Source organism: Drosophila innubila (genome assembly GCF_004354385.1).
Source record: "Drosophila innubila isolate TH190305 chromosome 3R unlocalized genomic scaffold, UK_Dinn_1.0 2_E_3R, whole genome shotgun sequence".
NCBI classification, from domain to species: domain Eukaryota; kingdom Metazoa; phylum Arthropoda; class Insecta; order Diptera; family Drosophilidae; genus Drosophila; species Drosophila innubila.
Window position 1 is genome coordinate 11,057,426 of NW_022995380.1, and position 25,770 is coordinate 11,083,195.

Consider the following 25,770-nt stretch of genomic DNA (forward strand, 5'->3'; position numbering starts at 1 on the left):
TTTTAAAAATAATTCATGAATTTTCTTCTATCTGGATACATTTACTCATTTTTAATCAAATATAATTATTTAAAATAATATTCAATATATATGTTAAATATTAGTTAACTTAAGTGCATCACTTTCATTACAGGGTCTCGTTAGTCGAGCAATCAATGCTTTCAAATTTTTGTTTTCGTCGCTTCATAAATGTCATATGAGTTGTACAGTTCAATTAATATTATACGAGTATACTTCTAGATTTGTAGATCCTTGTCTGTGTTGCGTGTTATTCGAATTCGTGGAATTTTCATGAAATTTTTGTCAGTTTTATTTGCTTTCCTTTCCATTTGATAAATGCAGCAGAACAGTTTGTTAAATTGATAGACATTTGTACCAAGCACGTTGACTTTTCGGGGCTAATGCCTTTCTTCCGGGAAACAATGCGTGACGCAGGAGTTTCACTTATTATAAAATTTTAATAATATTTTTAAACTGACGGAAGCTTGTATGTAGTCTACATAATATGCTGAGATTGTTGCGTCGTCGGGAGGCGTCTGCGAAGTTTGATTCCCAATTGCTGCAAGTTTATTCTTCTACAATTATGTTGCTCTCATAACTCAGACAATTTCGAGTGCTGAACCGAGGGGGCGTGGCTGTTTGTTGGGGCATTGACGATGAAAAACTTTATTTGCTTCGTGCACAAAACAATTCAACGACAAAACTGGAAAAATGGGCTCAAAAGTGACAACAAAACGAGCAACACCGAGTGAACAACAGCTAAAGCAACCAACAACAGCGAAGAGAACAACAACGACAACGAGAAGCTCACTTACAAGAGTTTTTTTTTTTATTTTTATTTTGCTTTATTTTTATGTTTTGCTGAGCGGAAGCCGGAAGTTGCTGTTGTAAAATATAAAGAAAAACTCGCAGGAAATGCAAAGTTTTCCATAACAATTTTTTATATTTTCATGGAAAGTTGACTATGACTACAACAAGAACTTGAAGACACATGAAACTAAGAGCTGAAACTGAGAGCTGAGTTAATAATGAAAGCGATGGATTCATTAAAACGATTTCAAGTTTAACAACAATTTCAATGTCACAATAACACGGAAGGACAGTTTAGAATTTTGTATTCTTCACTTTTGTTCTGTATTATCGACAGTTTTCTGAGAATACAAAAACCGAGCAATGTTTTGTCTGGACCTTTACTAGTTTCAACCACTTCAAGTGCTTGTGCATAAATTTCAAATTCACTTTTATGTCTTTGCAAAGAAATCGAGTAGCGCAATATGAGCCTTTGACACGATTCAACCGCCCCGCCCAGCCCCGCCCACTTTAGATGTCCTGCCGCCTCAGCTAATCGCAAAGAGTCAGCGTCAAACAGACACAGTCGGGAAAGAAATAAAATGAAAACCAAAAAAAAAGCTGCCAAATCATTGCGAAACCTTTGCCCTTGCCCCCCACTGTCATTTTCCCCGCTCTTCTTTAGGCTTCTTTTGCACTTTACTGCAATCAGAGTGCCACACATTTGGCTTTTTCCCTGTCCCTTGCGGCATATTACCTTTTTATGTTTATGTTGCAAAAAGAGAGAAACCAGCTCTGATCCGTGTGGCATAACAACCACAACAACACCCTCGCCACCTCGCCACCACGCACCCTTGTTGCCTCCCTCGGACTGTTGTGCTCTTTTTTTCGGGGCGGAAGTTTAAAATGTTCACATATCTGACAAATATCCATTATCACGCCACGTACTCGCACTTGTTTGTTGCTGTTGTTGTTGTTCGTCAATATTCGTAATTTATAGTTGATGATATTGCAGAAAATTGACGCCGTTATTCCCTGACCCCTCTTGGTACATACCCTCACCCCGCATTGCTGTTTTTTTTCGTTTTACTTCCATTTCAGCCTCCGTTCTTTGCCGATTCAGCTTTCAATCCGTGATTGCTTCTTAACATCTGCGAGCCTGCCTGACTGCCTGACTGCCGTCCTGTCTGCCTGCCTCCTGTTTGTCCAGCTTGGGTCCTGCTGACTGCCATGACTCTCCATAAACACGGTCCTTTGACGACACAGCGTCCACCCGCATAACCGCTTACGTGAGGCACAAACGCGACGAGTGCCTGACATGAGTTGCATCTTTTAAAGGGGCCTGTGGAAATCTCAGCATTATTTTCAGCGATCCAATACCTATTTTAAGTCGATAAGGTCGGTCCTTAAGCTACGCAATAAATGGAACAGCAGAATGAAAATTCTCTGAGCAGTTCGTGAGATTCTTGAAGCGAGATATTGAAGTGAATTAAGTTCGTTCTCTTTAAACAGTTTAATATCTATCAATAAGACTCAGTAGAGTTAAGCCTATTTCGTTTAATATACGAAAACTGCATTTAATTTTGGTTTATTTTAGAAATGAGAAATTGAAAATTATCTGTGGCAAGATCGAATCATCGACACTTGCAGCTTATGCGGCTGAAACCACAAAGCTAATTAAACGTTTCCACACGTTTTAATTTGCCAACTTCCTTTGTGTTTTCAGCTTTCTCTTTACTATAGCTCTCTCTCTCTCTCACTCTGACTCTCTCTTTCTGGCTGGCAGATTGGTAAAAACTTAATGATTTCCATGCATAACTTGGCAGTGTTTTACTGGTCGGATCGAATTGTAGTATTTATCTAAGCTCGGCAATAGACAGCACATGGAGCAGGGGCAGAATGGAGAGGAGTTGGGGGTGTGCTAGGCGGGGCTCACATCAATTTAACTTATCATGCAGCTATTTGCACAGTCGAACGAAACTCTTATGCCGCACGAACTTTTGCATTTCCCACAAGGATTGCATCTACGTATACGTAATATTTATGTTTCATTTCGTTATGCCACAAACACACACACACAACTGCAGAGGAGGCAAACAAACAATTAGGAAATGTGTGCAAAAATCTGAATTGGCAAGTTTTGCGTAAGTCTCGTAGTTATTACAAATGTTCATTTAATCTATGATTACCGATTTGTTCATTTCCCCCGAGGTTTGTGAAGCAATTAAATACGTACGATTCAGACAAACAAGGAGGGAAAACAAATGGAACATATTGTGGTCAGAGGGATATAAAAGACAATTTTAATTGCATTCGAGTAATTGTTGCTCAATTTATTTTCTTTATAAACAATTCAACAATTTAAGTGGAGAAGTCGATCTCTGAAGGGTTGTCTCTGTGACTCTCTTATCCTTGTTCATTCCATGCGATGTGACTGACAAATGACACACACAATGTGTATAAAAATCAATTAAGAATGTTGCAATTGCAGAATGATTTTAAAAGATACCCTGTAATCAAGAGATCCGGAATCGAAAAACAATTTCGAGCGTGAATCAAAACTCGCTATTAAGATAAAAGTTCAACTTTGATTTAAGAGCAGTCGGAAGTGGCAGCTCCGCTTCGACGGAAACTTCTGTGAAGGCATTTCACATAGCGACTGTGGATAATGGAAAAGCGTAATCGCGAAAAATTTGCCTTGTACTCGCACCATGATAAATGATTGTCATAAATAAAAGAACGAAAAGGCCCAAAACCGATGGAAATTGATGTTTAAGACTTTTTATCGCACGATTTTTGTATGGCGCGACATTGGCCACATCCCCCAGATTGGTGGGAGACCCTTGGCCCGAGTCATTAATCACAGATCGGCACGGTAAAAAGCCAAGCGAATAAAAATAAAATAACAAACCGAAACCATTTGTACAGTCCAAGTCTCCGTTGAGGCCCAATCAGATTAGAAATTGGCAGGTGAATTGTTAAAGTTTTTATTATAACGCAAAACAAAAGACAGAGGCACAAGTCTCAAAACTTTGCCTGAGCCAGGATAAAACTACATTAGAGTTCGCTTTGCCGCTTTCTCATCCACATGGTAAGTTTCGTTAATCGACGCTCTCACTTTGCTCAAAGTCGATACACTCGATTGCATTTCATCTACTTTATATATATGCGACAGCTCATCCTTCACTTTTAACAATCTACTGATATTCACCGATCTGATGATTGTGCAGTTAATTACGTTACATTATATATGATCGCTGAAGTGATGCATTTATATTAGTTATCAGTCGTTTTCATCCACATGACATCTTGTGTATATCTATTTGATTTGTTTGATTAGTTTTCTTACAACAGCTTAGTCTTAGATGATTAAATTTAAATTATGAGTCATACCATAAATAGGTAAATATCAGGGGAATATGTTAGTTGTGACTTTAATCTCTGGAACCTAGAACTCGTCTTCTCAATTATGTGTACTCTTAGGCGATCAATGTGGCCATAGAATTATACATATGTATATATATATATATAGAAACGTGCCTATGACTGAGCTGCTTACTGGTGGGCATTGCCACACACTTTCTATCGTTCCCTGCCGATAGCCTGACTGGCGGAGAAACAGGAAAATCATCATCTTAATCTTAATTGCGGCACATTAGCACAATAAACCAAACGAATGGCCAAACATTATCATAAATAATACAGCAGCCCAACATGGCTCAATGCACGCCAGGATGTCCGGTTGATTCCAGCCATGTGTGCGGCTCAATAGCCAACAGGCACAGTATGTGTAAGAGAGAGAGAGAGAGAGAGAGAAAAATAATGCTTGTGGTTGTTATTGTTGTTGTTGTCGCTAGGCATTTATTTGCTCGTCAAATTTTGGCAAGTTTTACTTTCGCCTGGGCCAAGTGCTAAAATATTAATAATGTAATATTGCAGTCCTGGCCACGCCCACTTACGCACAGCAGGACGCCGCAACAGGAAAATCTCGGGCGGGGGAGACCATAAACTAATATTAATGCATTTTTGCATGTCGTCTGTGGAGTAGGGGGAAGTAGGCGGGGGATGAGGGTAAATGGTCTTTTCACCTAACGATTCACATATCCGTGTGCAATTAGTTCTATGAATAATTGTCTCGACAAATGCACCAACTTTGTCCTTTGAGGCATTCATATCATTCATTTCAAGATACGAGTTTTCTGGCATTTCAGGCACGCCCTGCTTCCATCTCCCCCGTCTCCCCCATCTCCAATACTTTGGCTTAATTGATGGTACATTTTTGGCAATTTCTATATGAATTTTCTTGTGTGTATTAAAGGGGGAACGAGGGAAATATCTGCCACACATATGCCGTTTTATTGGTTCTTACGATTTGATTCATGCCAGCAATAATATCTGATGGAGAAATGAAAGCTTCAATTCTAATTTTAATGGCAACACATTAAGCGCTCTGCACTAGAGATGGGTGCGTGACTGATTAGGCATAAAACACGACAGCAAGCGACGCAATACACATAACATATTTTAATATATAACAATTCATATTTTTCTTAAAAAAAAAACATGTCGTGTTTGTCCGTGACACGAATAGGCAATTGTCATTCTCATAAATTAGTATGAAGCTAAAATATCCAGAGTATAATTAGCAAAACAAATGCCCAGAAAGGTCGTTGGAAATCATAGCTCAGCTCAGTGTTATTTGCCATTGAAAAATATTAAAATAATAACGCAAAATGGGAAAATAAAGGGAAAAATGAATAAGTAGGATTGAGATACTCGGCATCCTGGTAGGCTTAAATGCGAGCCACCACAATTGACAATCCTAAGCATATAAATTATTGGCTTTTAACACCTTTGTTGGGTACACACACACACACACACAAGCACAAGGGAAAAGAAATGGTCAGCATTGTTGGTGCAGGAGAAGGGATGATTGTGGTGGGTAACGCCTATCCAAAAGTCAGGGATGTAACATGAAAAACTATTAGCACATTCAACGTTTAAGCGGATTAAGTTCAGCTGTGAACGTAACAGAGTTTTAAGGCTATTCCGAGTGCAAATAGGGGCGGCTATCATACTCTATGGTGATGTCGCATCTGGTCGGAGCATACGCCCAAAATTCAAACAAAAAGTGAGAAGAGCCTTACATCGTCGGCCTTGCTGAAATGCAACTAATTTGCGGCAATGACAACAACAAAAAAAAAAAAACGAAAAAAAAGAAGAGAAAATTAACCACAGTAAAGCAAATAAATAAAAAAAAAGAAGAAAATGTGAAAATATGTGCGAGTGGCGGGCGGGTTGACTGTCTGTCTGTCTATCTGTCTGTCTGTCGGTCGAGTGCGGCTGTTTACATTGCAAAAAGCATTCGAGTGCAGTGCAAACAACATTGAACAACAACAACAACAGCAACAGCAACAACGGAGAGAGCAGACAATGCACAGATTGGCCATGCAACAGCAGGACTAGGACTTTCGGCTGCACGCATATCCTGCGACCTCGTTGAGGCATGTTTTAATGCTATCAACACCGTTGCCAGCCACACTCCACATACACCCTCAGGCATCCCTTCTCACTCTTGCTGTTGCTGTTGCTGCTGCTGTTGTTGTTGTTGTTGTTGTTGTCGTTGTTGTCAATTCAAATCAATTGTTTTGCCTTTTTGCGCAAATGTCCTGCAATCACAGCGCGGCGTGTTTGCCTGCCGCTTGTTTATTTGTTTGCCTGTTTGTAGGTCTACCCCGCATCCCTCCGTCTCTCTCAATTGCTGCCTATTTGTGAGCCACCATGACTTCCTGGAAACCTATCCACCTCCCAGTCCCTCCAGTCGTGGCGAGTAAATTGAAACTTACACGTAATCCGCTTGGACTCCTCTGAGTGCAGCTGAGTGCATCAACAGTCGCAGTTACCAGGGAGTCGCCAACAATTCCAATATTTAAATAGCGACATATTTATGGAAAATTCCACGGAAATCTCCCCGCAATTCCCCCCTTATCAGTTGGGTCTATTTGCTCGTGTTGCTGAGAACTCCTTTAGCAGTTTTCAGCAATCGAGAAACTTTGAATTTGCGTCTGTTGATTGGTTGCAGTGTTTTCATGTTTTCATAAATAGGTCACAACTCTGTTGAGCAAATTGAAAATATCTTAAATAATTCCAGTGTCCACTTCAATAATATTCATGATAAATCACAACAGATATCAATTACTTTGTTGGCATACATTCTTAAGAATATCATTTTTGGGACTTTGAAAGCACGGCAGAGAAACTTTCTATTGATTTTGTTTTGATAGGCATTAATGTTTGAATTTCCTATAAAGTCCCAATTGCCAGCTATTGTTTGACTTCAAACTGCTAAGTGACCTTGTGACTTATTGATTATAAAATGTCAACAGAAATTAGGCAGTGTGATTAAGTTTATTTATGACATTTCAATTATTTCCCTGGGCACAACTGTCAATCTGTTTGGATATTCACATCAAGGCAAGCAACTTTATTTTCTTGCTCTGCTTCGCGACCAATAACTGATTAACTGACTAACTGACTAAATGGCAGACTGGCAAGCTGACTAGTTGACTGTATTTTCATTTATATTATGGAATATTATGAATACCCGCATTTGGTCTGGCCACACAGCTGGGCCCCAAGTCTATGACTTTATTTATGCAAATTTTTGACATGGCCAGGGACGGGGTTGCTCTTCTTCTTCCTCTTTCTCCTCCTGCTCTTGTTTTTCATGAAATTCATAGAAAGTCAGCCATTGTTTCTGATGAAGTCAAACTCCCTGTTGCTGCTGCTGCTGCTGGTTGCTTGCCTAGCAGAAAGCGAAACAGCAGCAGAAAGGTTGAAAAATGTTCAAATTAATTTCATGACGGCTTTTCTCTTCCATGTACATACATATTTTTCTCTTTCCTCCGTAACAATGTCATATTTTGCGTGTCGCTTCAGGTCCTGCTACAGCTCCGTGTCCTGCTACTGCTGTCCACATAGTGCTATTTTTGTTTTTAATCCTGACCTCTGCATAATAAAGTTCTGGCTGTGAAGGCCTTCATTCTGTTGCCGCTTCTGTTGCTGCTGCTGCTGCTGTGCCTCGAACAACAACAATAACAATAAACTGCTGACAAACCGAACAGAGAGCCTTCATGGCGACAGCTCTTATCAGGTTGACCCGCGATAGGTCGCCGAACAGCTTTCACCGTTCTGTTTAGTTTTAATTACACGCGAGCCTGCTTCCTGGTCATGGTCTATGGTTCGATTCCCACTCCATTGCCCCACCCCCTTCACCCTTCATCCATAACATACGTTTAAATGACACTCTTTGCTTGATGAACATGTTGAGATACAAGTAATGTTGCTAGCAACATGTTGCAGACACAAGGGTTGTCAAACCGAACTACCCCTCAATGGCAAGGAATTCGGACTCATGTTGACGGCGAAACACGTCGTGGGGAAGGCTCAGCGAGACAATTCCAGAGAGAAAACTAGAATTATAGAAAGGAATTGTGATAAGGAGAGTTTATTTTAGAGATTCCGCTTAACATCGTATTAAATGTATGCTTTAACTATGTTGGATCCCATCATTAACGACATTAAGAGGATCGCCTGGTTAACCCCTTAAATGATTGTCATTGGCCACTTCGGACTGCGGCGAATTCAGTGTGCATAAAATAGTTCATATCGTTGCATTTGAATTCGCCGCATGTTTCACTTCGTGCCTTGCACTTCGGCAGCTGAGAGCGACTCGCTCTCGCGCACAGCGACTCTTGCCGCGAGTCGCCCAAGCGCACGACGTGTGCCGAGCACAGCCGAAGCCACAGACGAAGGCGAGCCGAGACAAACAACGGTAATCGGCAGCACGCGTTGCGCAAAAGTTGTTTAGTTGAAAGTGAACTCTTACACAAAGTTGACACGTTTCGCGCGCGTACGCGGTTCCGGTTCAAGAACTTGGTTAGAGCCAAAGATACAGATACAGCTCATGATAGCAGATACATTTAGATTTACAGTTACAGTTACAGTTACAGTTACAATTACAGTTGCATCTACAGTGTCAGCTACAGTTACTGATCCTGTATCTGTTCAGTGTTGATATTGGTGAATGTGACATGTCTTACAATCAAAATGAATGTTGATCTGATCTCAAACGTTGTTGACTAACAAAGTGTTTATTAAGTGACGATATCAACTAGCAAATTCAACGAGAGCATTGCTTGATAAGGTAATCATATTCCAGATATTAGTGCACACATCTTTAATCTCAACTAGTGATCCCTTCCTCGGGCTTATTCCTTGACAAGATTTACTATACCGCTCGTAATAATATCCCCTGACCAGGACACCAAATATCGCATTATGGAAATAATCGTGTACGTGCTAAAGAGACAAAATCAGCCAAAAGCAGCGGCTAAGACAGTCAGACAGTCAGACAGTCGTACTGTCAGTGTTTACATTTAAGACTTTATGAGATAATGGCAAACACCATCAACGCAAGCAAAAGTAAAATAGGTGGCGGAGTCTTGGCAATTGGGAATGAGGGTGAGAAGTAGGAGATGGGGAACCCTAAACAAAAACCGCGAAAGACGCTGAAATGTGTACGCCTTGGCGTTGTTACTGCTGCCAAATAAATACGCCAACAATAACACGGGCAATAAAAAGCCAACGTCTTTTGCAAAAGCCCGAGTCTCAGTCTCAGTCTCAGTCGCAGTCTCAGCCACAACCGCAGCCGCAGACTTGGCCAACAGGCGGTACTGTGCTCCTGAGTTGGGCAAAGGAAGAGAGAGCGGGAGCACAACCAAATAAATAAGCAAAAGAAACAAAACCAATTTTCATTGTTTTGCGGTGGCTTCGGGCGCAACCACCGCAATGCCAAGACGCCGAAATGTGAGAATACCGAAATGTATAGGAAAATTTCCATCAAGACGCCAGAACAACAGACAAAATGTAAAAGAAAATGTGGAAATGCCAAGTTAAAATAAGGCAAAACTTGGCCAAGTGCGAGAAGTGAAATAAACACATGCGCCGACGTGTGAATAAGAAGGCAAGGCAGGCAAAAAGAAATAAGGCGAAGTCTACTTGAATACGGGTATTTTCATTTACGGCATATACATATTCAACGAGTTTCATTCAATTTCAATTCGAAAGTGAAGACGAAACACGAGCCAAAATTGTTTGCGTTTTAGCCAAGCCGAAGAACAACAATTGTAGCATAGTTAGAGGCTTCGTTTCAGACGGATATTTGAATTCAAGCATGTAAGGATATAATGTTGTTGGTAATCTGAGAGGATATAATTGAATTTACAGCTGCAGCTGGGAGAGAGAGAAAAGCGCGTAAAAATGTTGCTAAATTATTATTAAGGACTTAATTTGAGTACGTGCCGATGCTAAAAACCAGTTGCCAGTCAAAGTAGGTAGAGCTCATCCTGCCCCATTTTGGGGCAGAGTACATGTATGTATGTGTGTGGCATAAATAAGTCGTTTGCAGCTGTTGGTGGTCTTTTATTTGAGTGCTCGATTAGGCCAACCAACGCGCCGTTTGTATACCAATTGGAATCTCAATTTCGTATGCTAAAATGTGTGGCATGCCTCGAGGTGGCAGCTTAACCACGAGCATACAGTGAGAGGGCATGGCAGAGATAGAGACAAATATAGAGATAGAAATATAAATAGAGAGAAAGCAAGAGAGGCACGCGCTAGCTGTCATTTAATGCAATTGATTTGTGTTGTCTAATTCGTTTGGACTCGTTTATTATTTTATTGTGTGTGTACACACATGCACACACACACAAAGAGACCGAAAAGCTCTAACAAGACAGGCTGTCAACCACTTTGGTCGAAGTTGCCAGTTTTAATTCCATTAGCTCAATCGTACTACCAATACCAATACCAATACCAATACCAATACCAATACCAATACCAATAATAATACCAATTTCACTTCTGTGGCATTGGCCTCAATTCCAGCCAAAAGCGTTGCCTTTGTTTCACAGCACTTGACTCCATTGGGCTTTTCTTAGCTTCAATTTTGGCACACCCGCACACACACACACACACACACATCGCACAGTTGGACCCAAAAGTTGATTGATAATCAATTGAGAGGATTTTCTTACGCCTACGGCCGCGCACGCTCTTCACTTCTGTTTCTCATTCTTTTCATGCCACACTTGCCCCCAACTGTTGCCCCAGCCCCCTGTGTTCTTTTGTCCGCCTGCGGTTTGGATTTGCTGCTACATGATACGCTTTAATCTGTTTTGGCTGTGCGGCAGCAAGCAAAAACATATTGCGCCGTTGTTGCAGTGGCGCGTATGAGGCGTATGAGGCGAATGAGGCGTTGAGGCGGTCACGCCACAAGTTGTTTGGGGGCACGCCGCTTCTACAGTTGCCGCCTGTTTTCTTTCGTGCCGCATTAAGCGCTTTAAGTAATTTATAAACGCCTTGTGCTCAGCAAAACAAAAGCAATAACAACTTATATTCTTTTCTCATTTTTTTTTTGTTCTCCTCTTCTTCGCACTCTCTGCAACACTTGCCCCAACTGCCACAACTGACTTGCAACTGTTTGGCTTTGCTGTCGGCCAACAGTTTTGCCTGTGTTAATTTAATGCGATTAGTTAGTCGAGTTAACTGGCCGCACAAGCCACCCCGTTTAAGTTTTAGTAGTACACTTTAAATACAAAGGTTCGTATATTTCGTGTACTTCACATTAATTTGTAATAAGGCGTTTCCTTGGTAATGAGCGGCTTTCCCCTACTCGCCTAGTAGGAGACTTGCTCAAGCTGCTTTTCATAGGAAATTTAATGCCTCATTGTGGCATCATTATAACAAAAGCAGAAACTAAAGCCCAAAGACCTATTTCACTTTTGTCAACTGTTATTTCTCTAACTTAAGGCAAGTTGAGCGAACCCCCATTTCATTTATTATTCAATAAAATTCTTGAGAAAATGTTCGCAGTTATACCGCCTCAGTCTAAAAAGTTTAACTATTTCTTACCTTGGCTAAGAGATAAATACGAATTTGTAAAAATAAATAATTTCATTTTAAAATAAGTGTATTTAAATATCTATATATTTTTTAAGTTGTTAATTTTTGAGATTTAAGCACCGAAAAGAAATAAATAACAGTGTTCGGTATTTCGTGTTCGGTTTGATTAAATCTAATAAAATGTATAGTCAAAATTATATAAAAAATGTTGACTTGGTGAGCTTAAATAAATAAATTATATTTAAAAGATTGTTGTATGAATATATACGTGTATCTTGTTTTCCTTAAGTCGTAAGACCAGCACAGAAAAAAATGTTTGTAATTGCTTAAGAAAAACATGAAAGTTTGTCTTTATTGAACTTCTTTGTTTTAATTTGGCTGCATTGGGATTGAGCAAATGAGCCTTGGCTTATTTTACATAGTTTAAGGTCATATATTTATTCTGTAAGCAATTCTAAGACAGCTTTGCTTTTGAATTTAATGAACTGTTGATACAAAATTATAAATCAAAATGTCTATAAATAAATTCAATGAATATTTTCTTTGGCAAATATATGAATGGTATTGTAACAGACAGCTTGACATAGGCAGTGCTAGTTCATTTGTGGTATCAAAATTCGCAAGTGTCTATAACAAAGACTTGGCTTTAATTTAGTTGTGCCCAAAGTATCAAGAATTTCATGAATTTTATTTGAATTTGTAATTGGATTCTCATTTGACAGACGCTGTCGTCGGCAAAGCAACTATTATTTTATTTATTTAAATTTTCAATTCTTGACTCGTTTTCAAACTCGACTCGAGTGGAGTCTAAATTGTGTCTGGGCTACAGAAGTAACTGCAAGTTCATAGCTCATTGAATCGAATGCTCACGTTCGTTAAAGTTTTTAACAAGCTCGTCTACTTGTTAGATTCTTACTCAACGAGTGCGAGGAACAGGATGAGATATTGCAATGGATGTGACATTTATTCATTTGGTTTTGGTTTGGGCAACAGGGCGAAATTCTCACATTCGTATGCCGTATTACAGCATGAAAATTTTATATAATTTACGAAGGCGGCCTGTCTCCACTGTGTGTAGTTGCTATAAAGTTTTTAATTAAATTTTATGTTGACTGTTTTCTGTTAGCTTCTCCGTCGCTTCCGCACTGTGCTCCCCTTCTACGCTCTTCCGCTGACTTCTTGTACTAATATGATGCGGCTTTATCAGAGCCTCTTCGCTGCTACCAGGCAACCTTGAGCCATTCTTGGTACAGCTACTTACCATATTAAATTCTTTCTCAAAGCAGATATTTAGTACTTAAGGTCTCGTTTGTTACAAAGATTGGAATATTTTAAACTTGGAAGCCATTTAAAAGGTGGAAGTAGAATTCCTTTTTGGTTTTCCAACAGCAGCGGTCTTTCAAATATGTATATTGCAGATCCAATTGTCAGACATGACTAATGACTAACAAATGGCAAGTAGGGGTAGGTTTAAAGTGGCATTTAAAGAATATCCTTATGCCCTCAACTCTGCAGCGTCGACTTTGCATTGTGCGCCATTTTCACGCCCAGTTTCAAGTAATTTTTCATGGCTTTAGCCAAGTTTCATTTGCGACTAATTACGCGTCTTTCGTCAGCAGGCAGGATGACTGACATCTCCTTCCAGTCCCCCATCTACGACAACAATTTTCAAGCAAAAACTTTGCTTGTTATCCACATACATACATATAGGGATACTTTGTAAGAATTACATACACTGACTAACTGACGGATTGACAGGCTTTATGCTACCAAAATCCTTTACTTCTTGGCCAACTTATCCGCCTTAAAGTGAGTGTAGCAGGAGTAGTAACTCTTTTTCCCACTTCTTTTCAGGCAACATCTAAAAATGTTGAAATATAAATATGCAAATATGCTTAGAATAAATGCAATTTAGTTTTGTTTTCTCTTGTTTTGTGTTCATTTATTTTGTTTATTGTTGCTGTTTATTTTGCTTTTGTTGCAGCAGCTTTAATGCTGGGTTATTCAGCATCTTTGAAATGGAATAGTTTTGTTTGCATTTAGATTATTTTTCTGAAGGGACCACAGAATTTATATGTCTTTTCTCTCAGTTAACAAGTAGCCTAAATGGCTGCCTTTCGACCTTTTTTCCAGCTTTTTCATTGCCTCAACAGATTTTGTGCCATTGTCGACCTTAGAGGCTTTTTTTCCAACGAAATAGCATTGAAAAGCACCAGAGCCGCCTTTGGCTTACCTTTTCTTTGTTACGAGTATTACTTTGCGAAGAAATAAAACCATTATGTAATAAAAACAAGGTAACAATCAGCCCGAAGTTGTTATACCCTTGAAATGAAACAAAACTTGAGAAACATAAACTTTGTAAAGATAGAGTATCATCACTAAAAACTTGGTGCTATCTTCTCATATCTGATACTCATCTAAATTTTAAGTGAGGTCATAGGTAACGGGGTCGCCGAATTGTGATAGAGTATTCGTAGCTGCCCTTTAAGTTTGAAGCAGTCTGTATAAGCTAGCTTCAAAGGCAGTTGAAATTAATGAAGACGGAAAATGAAATGGCAAAAATAAACTGTTTAAAATCTAAGAGCTCATAGTTATAAGCCATTTTGCTGAGTGCTCAAAACACACATACACACACACAGTCGTTGTTCTAAAAAGGCGACAATAAGTAATTTTCACACAAATTGAGCTTTGACCAGAGGCTATTGGTATATTGGGAAAAACCGTAATGAAAAGGTCCAAAGGAAAACCTCAATCACACACAATCAATGCCTGTTGCTGATGCCAAATGAACACAAAACAATAAAAGCAAAAGTTTTTCAAAACAAAACGTTCTCGCTTTGTTAGTAAGAAATGTTAAATGCCATTAAACGTGGCTCTTTGAAGTTCTTAGCATGTTTATTTGCCCCAAGGTGTGAAATGCATTTCCTCAGATTTAAGCAAACTCACTCATTGCAAAGGCGATTAAGTGTAAGGGATTGAGTGCGATGTCCAAATATAGGACAGGTTAAATTTGTGAAAAGTCCTTTCATTAAATAATGGTCTAGTTTACTTCTATTGATATCTACACTAATTCTTTTCTGGATTATTGTCTTTAGTTTGTATCTATTTAAGCACATGTTAGTGTTATAGCAAGCTGGATATTTTATTGCGGCTATTCTATTTCAAACTACAATTAATTACTTAGGAAATAATTTTTTTTTAATTCTAAATTTTATTGCTGTAAATATTTGTATCCGTGACTGACACAATTGGAATATTAATACGGGAAATATATAATTAATATACATAGTTAAATTTAAGAAAAGTAGGGAAACCCCCTTGGCTGATGTGAGAGTTGAATTGAACTTAAGTTCAACTACTTAAATTCTAAGCGAGCTGAGCTTATTTATTGCCACACAGTGCGTGCCACACAGAGACCGTGGCACGCTCAGGTCTAGGCCAACCCCTGGCAGCTATTCAAAGTCGGAGTCCTTAATGTCCTTGTGTCTCGGTATCCCTGTATCCCGTGTTGTATGTGTCGTGTTTATTAATATGCAAAATTAGCGCTTTACGATTCGTTAATTAAAATTCTGGCGGTGGCAGCTATGAATAGCGGGTTTTCCGCCATCCTTGCTATTGTCGACATTATCAGCTTTCATTAGTTTATTAAAGTGGGCGTGGAATGAAAAGGAGTAGAAGGGTAGGAAGTGGTAGGAGTCAATTCAATTGCATTTGTTTGATGACTTCGTTAGCTGCACATTACACTCAGATCCGGGAAAATGTATCGAAAGTCGACTGTCAACGCAATCTATTTTATTTTATCGATGCGGCAATGAAACAAATGGCGATACTTTCTGTAAAAACTCACAAACTGATACTTTGGGCAACAGACACATTAAGTGTATTTAGTGATATAATTTGTAAGCACTCAAGCGTAATTTAAGAAGAATATGAATAGACCAGCCCAATATAATAAAGTCAGAGAAGACAGGAAAGTCAGTTCGATATTGGTTTCAGTAAAAGTTTTCCAATAGACATGAAAACATACATAAAATGTGTATCCTACATAAGTGGAAAGAAGGGCAGGGGAAAGCAGAAGAAAAAAAGTTATAATTGAATATTAAGACACTTTGGCGTTTAATGTGGTAATTATAGTTAATAGCCGCAAAGGAAGCCAACGTTTTGAAAGAACACGGAGGCGCAATGCCGAAGCAAATTTCAAAAGAAAAACTTTGGTAGTACTCGTCGCATGGCTAACACCATTGTGAAAGAGGCCTGTCTGCCTCCCTATTCATCTCACTACTTCTTTCTCTCCTTCTCTTTGTCTCTCTCTTGGCCTACTCTGCTTGTTCCCTGCGGGCAAAGCATTTAGCCAGTGCCTAAGCAGAAAAGTAAGCAACAGCTTTTGTATCGTCACAGTAACACACACACTCATACACGCCCACACACACACACACACACTGAACCTCACACGCCACGCACATTTCCTTCAAGTTTATGAAAACTAGTGAAAGCAAAGCAAGGCGGACTGAAAACGGCATTTAGCAAGTGCCGCTGACAGCCATGACGAAGTCGGAGCCAGAAACTTTGCCTTGCGTAGTCAAAAGGAAGTGAATTCATCACAGAACATGCGAGCTGCAAGTAACTTCTAAACAGAGCATCTGCAGAATCTCTCCTATTTTTCCCGCCATTCACTCAAATCACGCCCACAATCCGACGACTGCAATTGAAATTTTATGACAGCAAATTTCAATTACCGTCTTCCCACCTGAAAATACAACACGTAAAGAGAGCAGCTAATTAGCTGTTTGCATGCAGCAGCGATGTCATTTCCATTCCACGACATTTGCGGTTGAAGTCGTCCTTCGTAGGCTCTTAGGGGTTGTTCTTCGAGGGCGATAAATTTGACGAGGAATCGACCGACGATTCTCAAGAAACAACAAATTAACCACTATTCCTATGTCCTTAATTATTTTAAAATGAGTTTATCTATTAGTGACACATAACAAAAGGGATAATGCTGAAGGTAATTAAGAATAGAAAAGTTCTGAATTTGAATTTAATTTAAGGACCAAACACTTTTGTTTTCTTTTTTGATTTGTATAATATGTCGCAGGAAAAGTTATTTAAAATTATAAAGTCGACCTAGATAATTTCGATAATGGCTGGGAATTTGACAGACAGATTTTTTAAAGAGCATAAAAATGCTTTGTGTATCAATTATGATAGCAATGAGTTGAGTCCTTCCATAGGGAATAACAATAGGGAAGACATTGTAATGTAATTATCTTCAACAGAGTAATTTCACGAAAGCTGTGAATTAGACAATGGAATCAATTTAAAGTCTTTTTTTTTGTAAAGGAATTCTATTTTTTAAGGATTTAACGAATGCTTAAAAATGAGTTTTCTTTTTCCAAAGACAACAATGACAATTTAAAGCGACCTTCACACCTTCAGACGACACTTCAAAGCACCCAAAATAAATTGAAAATGAAATTGTTTTCGCCCAGCCAGCGACTTGAATTGAATTGTGTTTACCCGGGCCCATCTCTTAATAGATATATCAAGTCAATATGTTACGGCTTTTGGACACATCTACAAATTGTTCGTCAAGTTAAACTTGTAACTTTGCATAAACAATTTGTCAACTGTCAGTATATCGTGTACTTCGGTCTCGAGCTGTCGAGTCGAAAACAAAAGCTGAACATTGCCGCCTGTCTGGGTCAGTACCCTCCCCTCCCCATCACCCGGTCAATTGCTGCTGTCAGGTGTGACAGGCTCGCGGTTATTGTGGCGCCTGGAACGCAGGTCAAGTGGCAGCTTAGCTTAAAATCAGTTTCCAACCGTTGCCATTAAGCGACTTTTTGTATATTAAATTGCCAGCGAAATGAACTTGTTCACACACTGAGTCAAAACAACGCCTGTCTCTGAAATTAATGAGCGTGCCATCGACGTCAATTGAGTGAAGAGTGGAGAGAAGAGCGAGCCGAAAGGGAGTGGGAATGTGAAGGCGTTGTCCCTTAAGCTAGCTGTCCATCAGGTGGGCTGTTGTCAGTTTTGTTGGCTCGATGTCTCTCTACTCTTCGAGGGAAGGCGTTGACATTCTAATGACACTTAGTTGACTCGCTGTTGGCTGATGGCGGCACAGTGAAAGCAAATCAATAAATTCGAGCAAGTTAAAGATTCTCTGCAGAGGTCGAATTGATTTCCAGCACGTGAGTAGCAGGTTATTAATTGGGTTACCAAAAAGATTCGGTTTGAGATTAACTCCTTAATACGTCACGTTGTCCTGCTTAAGCTTGCTTAACCTCTAATTCCAGGTCTTTCTACTTGAGTCGCAAGAGCTGCACCTGTGTGTGGCAAGCTGTTGTGGCAGTGGCACAACAGAGCTGCCGCTAATGCTGGCAATCAATATTGCCAATAAGGTATTATGATTGTCATTGTTGCGTCGCCTTGAATCGAATGGATTTGGCTTTGTTTGCAGCTGCTTCAGCAACCAAAACAATGACGAGTGGCCCACACACACAATGGCAAAAAATATAACTAATACGCCATGGTATCCTTTCGTTTTTCTATTTTCGTTGAACAATTTTTGTGTGGACGCCGTTATTTTTTGTATTATTTTTTATGTCATGTGAGGATTTTTATTCAATCTCATTGTCCTTTACCCTGGGTTTATGTCGCTGTCAACGTTTTATTTGTAACCCACAAATATTTATGTACGTACACATTCAGTAGCCACTGTGAATGGGATTGTTTGCATTACTTTGCTTGCCCTTTTTTTAGACACTGTGACCATTGAAATTAGAAAATTAGGGAATGCCAATTTTCAGCCAGAGCGATGTATGTTATACTCTATAAAGCAAATATGTATATTTAAATGAATTATATGTATATGTATTTAAAATCTCAGAGATAGAGAAAATGAACTATAATTATAATATAAGTTGGTTACATTTTGAAGGGTTTCTTACGACTGTCCACTGGGTATATCAAAGTCGACCAATCTTTCTCTCTTTTTGTTTTTGTGCGATGTATACTAATTTTTTTGAATGTGCTGTTTGCTCTGCGTTTTATTTACAATATTTACTTCGACATTTATTTATTTGTAGGTGTCGAGAGGTTAGCCTGTCCTTTTTTAAGGAGGGTACATGTTCGCATTGTTCTATGTTTGTTCTATTATTGCTTTGTCATTGCATGTAGATGACTGTCATTGAATGCGGTTTGGATTCTGCTCCGATTTTGGCCTGGCTTAAATGGCAATTTTTTGTGCCAATTTCTACTGCGGTTTGCTTTCATGTTTTAGCAATTTTTCATGCTGTCATTTTATTGATGTGATTTATTGGTTCGGTCTGCTCCAAATTTGTTTGCCATTCGTCGCTGCATGCTACAAAGTGTTGCCACTCTGGTCAACAAATGTTGCATATATGTTGGGCAAATGTTAAATTAAATATTCTATTATTCTATGCTTATTTATTCATTTCAATTCAATTAATTTTGAAAATTTAATTATCTTCTATTGCCAATGCAGAGCCTGGGGCAAGCCATTTGTGATTAGAAGTGTACCACAATAACAGCCAGAACACTGAGTGAGAGAGAGAAGGGGAGACAGAGAGAGAGAGAGAGAGATCCCCTTTGGGGTAATGACCATATTCACCTTTCCACTTGAAGCATCGCTGAACGATGCTGATGACGTTGACGACGACAAGACAAGACAAGTGAAGAGAGGAGAGAATGTTGCAAGCATGAAAAATGAGAGCACAAGCAGAAATCGCATGCCACAGCAAGTGGCACAACCAAGGGATAATCCATTTCGGCATAATAAATAAAGCCGTAATTGCCAAGTGAATGCAGAACAGAACCCAAAGCCTACACAACAAGAGGAGCGACCTGTACAGACCGCACAAATAAGATGAGTTATGTTTGCCTCAGCAAAAATGCAAAGTATTAGCTGCCACAAGGGTTTGCAAGCAGAGAGAGGGAGGTAGTGAAGGTGCAAGTAGGAGTCAGCAAAATATGAAATGCTGAATTTATTCTAATATTACATTTATTTATGGAAAAGTAGCCAGTGGCCACTCGTCAGGTTGCAGCTGCTGCAATACTTTGCAAGACTGAAATTCGAATATGCCACATTGCAACATGGCTCAACTCAAATCCGCGCTGATGCCTTGCCACTCAATCTCAACTCGAGTGCTTGTTCTGCGCTGTACTCGGCTTTTCAAACTTGGCAACTTTCTATGTGCCCCCATATGTTGCAACAAACTGTACGGGGGGAGGGGGACTGCTGATAGCCTTTAAAGACCCAGAAACACTTGAAAAAAAACTGATGCAGCAAACCTGTGTGTGTCATTCGCTTGGAAAATTTTAATAATCTTTTATCGAGCGGATCCTCGAGCTTTGAGATGAAAAGTTCGCTTGCAACAGAGTCGACTATGTGTGTGTGTGTTTGTGTGCGTAGTAAGTTGCCACATTGTTGCAGTGTCAGTAGACTTTGACTCGGCGCACTTGTGGCAAGTACGCAGCCTGAACTTTGAACTTTAGCTTTTGTGTAGTCAAATTCGCCGCACTTGAGAAGTCTTGCGACCCTCTGCTCGCTGTTTTAATCATTTCGATTACTGGCAACATTCTCTATCTTGCCACATACAATATATTTATTGTATGACCCGGCAATCGATTCAATTGGTTGCATGTATGGCGTAATTTCAATTAAAAAATTTGCTGCTTACTGTGCCTGCCCCATGCCACATGCCCCCTTTTGCTGCCACAGTTAACCTGCACAATGTGATTCCAGTGAGGCATGAAATAAGCTCTTCTCTGCTCTGGTTCTGATATTCGTATTTCGGAGAACTTTAGAAAACTTTGTTCTATGCTAATTTTAATGATGCTGCCAAGTCGAAAGGCATTCGAGTAGGAGAAGGAATATCCTAGAGCAGCAAGGAATATCCTTGATGAGCTCGAAGGCTGCTCGAATCGAATCCAAAGCAAAGTGACTGCAATTTGTTTAAAGCTGCTTGCAGTCAACTTGTTTGTTGTTGCTGTTGCACAGTTTGTGCGCCACTTGTTTGCCATTTGTTCGTCTAGTTTACAATGCAATTAACCCATTTTAAAGTTTCGCCTGTCTACCACAGGGCCACAGGACCACAGGACCCCGGGACCAAAACAGAACAACAAAAGACTGACAAAAGACGTGGCTTCCACTTTTCGCTGATTTTGTTTCGTTTCGTTTTGTTTCGCTTTTATTCATGTCTCACAGTTTAACAGTAAAAACCAGCAAAAACTAATTACGACTTGGCCATGGCTTGTAACTTGTAGCCTGAAATGTTGTTGCCAAGTGCAGTTTAGACGGGACAACGTTGCGTATACTTTACGCACACTTGATGCGACCCACAGGACACCGTGTTGAGCAGAAAGTGAAAGTCGATATTGGTGTAAAAATTAAAAACGGATGCGGTCGCATTTTAAATAATTAAATTCAGTTTATTGAAGTACTAAACTTTTATGACAGCGTTGCGTGGGAGGGGTCAATGGAAGAGGTCAGAAAGGTGATCACAGCGGAGCAGAGTTTCTAGATATAAAATGGCAAAAGCATTTAGCGATTTGCTGTTTGGCCAAAAGACCATTGAAACGTCAAGATCATGTTGCTAGCAAATGACCTGACCCCGAAGAGATGCGCTGCCGTGTCATAAATAAAGCGTAGCTGGGAAATTGCGCGTAGACACAGCATGTGGCATGTGGCATGTGGCACACATATAAAAATCTGTAGACCAAACTGCCATAAAACTGATAACCTTGGCAACCAACAACAGAGATGACAATGCTATGGCCATATCTATGACGTGGATGCTGAGGCCTCTGGTCTTTATTTTGTTGCCTTTTTATAGGCCATGCTGTTTATTTACGGCTATTTACCGCCTACACGATAAAAGCCTTTTGCCAACAGAGGCCAATGCATATACGAGTAGACCATTGCTTTAACTTCCGCTCCCTCTGCTCACTCTGCTCCCTCTACTCAATCCCACTCCTTTCTGGCCAGCAACTTTTTGAGTAATTACATGGCCAGCGCAGATTTGTAGCAGCACCTAGAGGAGTCGAGGCCCCGTGTAGCGTACAAAATAGATACAAATATTTTATTGCTCCTCGAGGACATGCGGCGCAGGACATGCACAAGCGCACTACGTGGCGTATACATAATGCCCGGCCCCCGCGACAGTTGCTGTCCCTGCTCTAGGCGCTGGTTGCCCTCGGTCATAATGAATACGATAGATAATTATAGCTATCACACTCACACAGTGACTTTTAATGGCTTTTGTGATCGCCCCAGTGTCCGCACCACCCCGAACCGCTCCGTAAAGAATCGTTTTGAGGGTGAGCAGGATGTGAAAGTGCAGCCGGTCTGTTGCCCAGACGGAAGTAGCATCGGCTGCATGGGTTAATCTAAATTTATAACTTTATTTTTCATAAGTAGTCGCGACGTGCCCTCGGCCATCCCTTCTTTCCCCCACGAGGTCACTTTTTTATGACTTTAAAGCACTTTTTCAGCTCCTTTTTTGTGACTTGAGCTGCGACTTTGGCATCGGGACTGTTTGGCATTTGGGTCGTTGTTACGTTGTCCCTGCACGGAAGTGATAATGAAATAATTTGAGCTTTTCTCTTTGCTTGTTTTTCTTCGGTTTAAGCCAGAGCCATTTTCATAGACATGGTCAGGACTACAAGCACACATGCATTGGCCAGCCAGAGTTCGCTTTTGGCCCATTACAAGAGGCAAACTCATTAAATTATGTAAAACTTTGTCATTAAATATGGCAGACCATGTGTGTGGGAAAATGTGTGTGTGTCCTTTAGAACAATTTGTTATTTGGTTATGAACTTTGCAGTTGAAGTGTTGTTTACTTTTGGTCCTCATACCCGTTAGCTAGTTAAATGCTTTACTCTCTTCTACTTAGCAATTCATTCCTCTTTTCTATCCTCGCAAATGTTAAAGACTCAACTTTTTAAATAAATTTGTGTGATAATTCCACTTTGTGGTTTAATTTTGCGTGTCGACGAGGTTATACAGTTGCATTTTCGGTACCCAAAAGAGTTAACTTGCCTCTTGCACCTCTCTCTCTTTCTGTCTGCCAGCAGATAACATTCATGCCCCACAACGCCCGAGAGTATGCAGCAAAAAAGCAGAGTGTGCTTTAATTGCTTTCGTATTTTAAACGCTGAAAGCATTTCCGAGCTCAGACACTTCAAAGTTGCACTGAGTCGAGTTAAATTTATATACTTTAGGTGGAGAACTATCATTGCCAAATAAATGTAAAACTAAGTGTTACCTTAAAATAAATCCAAATAAATCAGAAAGTTCAGTTTGCGCGTAACTTTACGTTGTTATACCATTATTAACAGTCTGGTTAAATATATAAGTTCTTATTTAATGCCACAAATTGTTAACTTTTAATTACGATGCATGTCTGCTTAATATTTTTTTTAATATACCTATTAACCCAGTTATTCTAAAGCTGTTATAAATATATTCTTAGTACTTTAAAATGTTCTCATACGTAGAAAAACTGTCTTAGTCATTTATTGACCATTCTCTGCTTGTTTAAGGGTAATTAATTCTTTTAAAATTTATTACAATAATTTTGAATTCAAGAATAAAAACTCAAAATACTTTAACCGACAAACTGTTGTTGTCAAATAAGTTTAAAACCAAGAAAGTCTCTCATCCCATAATGTTAAGTTGGTGTTTGCTGAATACAAATTTCAATATGCTGACCAAATGAACCTGTTTTACATACTAACAACTTATAATGAAGTGCATAAAATTAATGCGAATTTTTCTCTTTTTTTTTCTTATTCAACAGATACCGGACATGCCACAGATTTATGTGGACGCATAAAGCAATATTATGCAGAGCAATAAAAATTAATTAGAAAATATTTCACATCTTACAGTTGGGCATAAAAATACTTGACGGAGTTAAGCGCACTAAAGAATGCAATAGAGCAGACTGTGGTTCGGTTCGGTGGTTAATTTCTAATTAGAAGCATCGAGGGAGGAGGAGGAGCAGTCTGTGTAGACACTTGGCAGAATACAAAGGAGCATAAGTATTTCAGAATAAAATAAACTGCACATTGAACAAAAGAACGCAAGAAGTGAGAACCTTATGCAAAGAATAATGAGAGCTTAAAGGGAAAACCAAAACAGATTTTGCACACCATAAAGGCTCGACCGGAAAAAGAAAGAGAGCGAGAGAGAGAGAGGGAGAAGGAACTCCAGGTCGAAGAGGAGACAACTACAGGCAACCAATTTGATTACAACAGAGTGCGCAATAGGTGGCACTCACTGCCGGTTTTGGCCAAAACAATGAAAATATTTTCGCGTAACATGCGCCACACTGTCACGCCCACAATGGCGCTGAGTCGTCGCCCACAGCGCAAGCAGACGACGCTGAAAATGAATTGCCCCATTTTGATTGTAATTACCCTCGGATGGCTGTTGCACGCACAGTGCCACCACACCGATGCCGATGCCGCAATTTCAAATCGAGGTAAGTGATTCGTTGCTGTGGCAGACCAGGTTGCAGCCTCTGCGAGTACAACACATTTAATGCCACTGCCAACAACTTGCAACGCGTGAACAATGCCACATCCCCTCCCCCAACCCCACCGTTTGCTTCGTGCTTATGCATTTCACATGTTCGAGAGGTAAGAGAGGTTAGAGAGAGAGAGCGAAAGCAAAGAAATTTTCCCATATTTATATCTGCAACGTTTTGCCGTCAACATTTTCCATTTTGCAGCTTTCATATTTAGCATAGCACTCAGCGTAAGTTGCATTTATGTTTTTACATAATAGAAAAAAGCTTCAAAAAATACACAGAGAAATACAACTAAAAATGAAAATAGAAATACGAGAGAGAGAGAGAGAGAGGGAGAGAGGGGGAGTGAGAGTGCACCGCAATCCCGACCCTATTTAAATGCCAATGTAACGCTGCATAAATCCAGGCGCCATGCTCCTCGAGCACGTGCAGTGTTTAATTTTAAGCCCCCGTTGAAGTTCGCTTCGTTATGGAATCGCGAAAATTAAAACACAGTCAGAGACAGAGAGTAGGAAGAGAAGAGAGACTGAGAAAGAGAGAGAGAGAGAATTGCCTGCAGGCTCCACGGGGAGAGGGTCAGTTGCATGTGCGAGTTTATCTGACAGTCTAATCCGCTGCACATGCTCAAACTATGCTCCAATTGCTCCTGGCCATCGCTACATCCGTTCAAAACTCTGCTCCGACCGCATTCCCAACAGCTTTAACAAATCGCATGAAAATTTAAGTGCCGCAGCCTAACACAATTTTCCTTGACAGCTGCAGCTGCAGCTGCCAAAATTCGATGAACTTTCAATTTGAAAGTTTCTTTCCAGTCAGCCCAAAAGTCTTCAAGGATGCACAGAATGAACAGGATGAACAGGAATGGTGGGGGCTAAGAGGAAATTGGGCAAATTCTACAAATAGTTTGACTTTTGCAAGCGCAAGTTTATTTCGGAGCGAAGAGCAATTCATTGTTTGCCGCTGGCCGACTGGACTTTGCTTTTCTTCTATTAGTCCATGAAAAACAAGTTATAAATTGAAAGTTCAGGTGCGCAGCTCGATTCTACAAACCTCTGCCTTTAAGCATATTTAATCTGTGTATGGGGACATGACTAAAACTGAGCTATAAAACAAATTCACATGCCATGGCCATATTTTTGCTTGGCAACTTTTACCAAACCAATCGATAAATTTAAGAGCCCAACATTTGTCTCCATTATCGCAAAAATCCAAGGCAAACGCGCACTGGCTGCAACAACAAAAATAACAGCAGCAGCAACAACAACAAGGCTGGCAAAAAGAGAAGAAAATGTGAAAACTGCGAAGCGCATAAAAGGGCCATCGATGCGTGGCCCAGTGTGGAATTATTGCCCACTCTCTCTCATTCTTTGTTTTTGTTTTTGTTTTTCCACCTGAGGGCGGTCCCGTTTTCTATGGCAGTGAAAGGGCGTATACGCTGCGAAAAACAAAACAA

The 25,770-nt window shown here is 39.9% G+C and overlaps 1 long non-coding RNA gene across 1 annotated transcript; it reads left to right on the forward strand.

The window, feature by feature from the left end:
- The first annotated feature begins 8,859 nt into the window (after positions 1–8,859).
- LOC117791490 lies at positions 8,860–24,028 on the forward strand. The gene is made up of 2 exons (XR_004618055.1): positions 8,860–8,995; positions 23,583–24,028. It is a non-coding gene; the product is annotated as an uncharacterized LOC117791490 (long non-coding RNA).
- The last annotated feature ends 1,742 nt before the right edge of the window (positions 24,029–25,770 follow it).